Source organism: Papilio polytes, unplaced genomic scaffold, assembly GCF_000836215.1.
Source record: "Papilio polytes unplaced genomic scaffold, Ppol_1.0 DF824292.1, whole genome shotgun sequence".
NCBI classification, from domain to species: Eukaryota; Metazoa; Arthropoda; class Insecta; order Lepidoptera; family Papilionidae; genus Papilio; species Papilio polytes.
In genome coordinates this window covers 190,957-193,230 of record NW_013524912.1, presented here as the reverse complement: position 1 = coordinate 193,230, position 2,274 = coordinate 190,957, and positions in this window count along the sequence as shown.

Here is a 2,274-nt window from a genome sequence, read left to right as displayed (position 1 = left end):
GCAGTGGCAGCGCCCCGATATGCCTAATTTAACATCGGTCGCCACGGCCGCCCATTCACGCTAGTAGCACCGCGAAAGCGCACCGGATTCAAAGAGTAATTGGCATTTGGTTCATTCCAGCGAACCTTTTCGCAGATCACTACGGATATTCGAATATGATATGAAGCAAATATTCCGTCCATTTTTGCTTTGTTTTGATCCTTCCTTGATGTTACGTTGTTTTTGTAAAGTTGTTTCGCCAGTGTGAACTCACGGTTACTTTTATTATTTTGCTCCTATAGTTTTAATTCGAAATAAAAGAAACGAAATTACAATCATTTACGAACAGTATTGACACCGCAATGAATGTGTCATTACAATTTGCTTACGAGTTTCCTTATAATGCGGATTTTATAAAGAAGTTTATTTAAATTGTGACAACCATCTTGAATTCATGAAGTTGACATAACAGTACGTACAACACGGACGTAAAAAACTATTTAACTGATTTTTAAAATAAATGCTATCTTGTGTAGGTATTATTTCTTATTTACGTCCTTTGATTATCTTATACCGTATGTATGTGATAGCAATATAAATGATGTATCAAGATTAATACTTTTTTAAAGTAATTATTAGTTTTAAAAATACGGTTTTTTGTTTGTCATGAATCATGATAGACTCACAACATTGTTAAAAATTTAAAGCATTATGAATAGGTAATCCGTTTAAGTTTGTACGTGAAGTCGAGTGTATTCACAAAGTAAAAAGTAATAACATTGTAAAGTACAGAGAGCTGGTATAACTTAAAAGATTTTAAAGTGGACTATAAAGATGAAAATTCAAGAGCCGTGTCGACTTTCAGACTTTCCTTGTATTTTAGTGCGCGGTTGGAATCGAGTTTACGATCGTGAAAAACTTGTAAAGATGCAAATAAGTCTGGGAAAAAGGCGACCTTTCCAGAAAGCGATTGCGCGCGACTCTGCGCTTGACTGGTACGTCGCATCGCACAAGACATTCACGTTTGTAGAAACTCGGTCTAAACTTAGTAACGCTAGTGACTAGCCTACGCCGGTAACAGACGACAGCAGCCAGCAACAGCCTTTAGCTCGTCTTATCTCCGGTGCAGTTTGCAGCATTATCATTTCCGTTAAATGCATTTCCTGGATAGCGTCGGAAGAGATCCGAGACTCGAGGCGTTTAAATCGATCACCGATCGATATATTTTTCTAAAAGTTTGTATCTGTTTTAAAAATATTGTTATACAATTATGAGTTTTGTAACATAACATGAAGAAAAGAAGTATACGATGATATTAATAATATTTGACAGGAAAATTTGAACGTTGTTTCTTCAAAATTGGAGAGGCTTAAAATTTTAATTCTCTTTCATAAAGGATGTTAAACACAAATGTATAATTTGCTGCGTGCCAATTAGATTTTATCACGCGGTCGATTTCAATTAAAACTCAAATTAAGGTATTTAACTATTTGTTGTTTTACTGCGAATTAAATTTGGACGATGTTTAAAATGAATGTGTCCAATCTTATTGCTTGTATAAACGCGTGGGTCGATGCGAAACTTTATAATTTGATAACTTTCACGTGTGAACAATAGTTTGTACAAAAAGGCATCGACTATTTTCAGTAAATTGTTAGCAGTATCGCCGTGTTTAATACAATTTTATATGTTAATTAACGAGTTGGATTTTTTAAAATCTACAATACAAATTTATAGCGCTATTAATACAATCGTTTTAAATACATTTACTCAATCTTTTTTTGTTATTGCAATTTTGTACTTTCGTCATAACCTTTTGTTTTAATAGGCAGGTATTGTAATGGAAAACTTACACTTAAATCTTTAAAAAAAACTTGTCATAAGTTTTTCTTGTTGACTTAAAAAGTCACTTAAACATCGATGTTTCACTTAAATGTCTCCAGAGGTTACTTATTTGTAGTTGAAATTTTTTTTTACCCATGTCACTGTTATGTGTTCAATATAAGATTGGTTTATTTTTGTTCTGTCTGTAGAAGCGTAAATCCCTTTGTTCTAAAGTTCATCCATTTACATACATATTATACTATTAATAAGACAAAATAAAATAACACTATTTATCGACAGATAAAATCAATATTCGGACTTTGAGGTTAAAAGAATATTTTAATGACTATCTATGAAACGGATTACAAAGAGACATACTCTTAATAAATTATTGCTTTTCATTGCTATTGCAATGTTAAGATCGGTTAAATTTGAACCAAATTGGTAAAATATGGTTCGTGATCGATAATT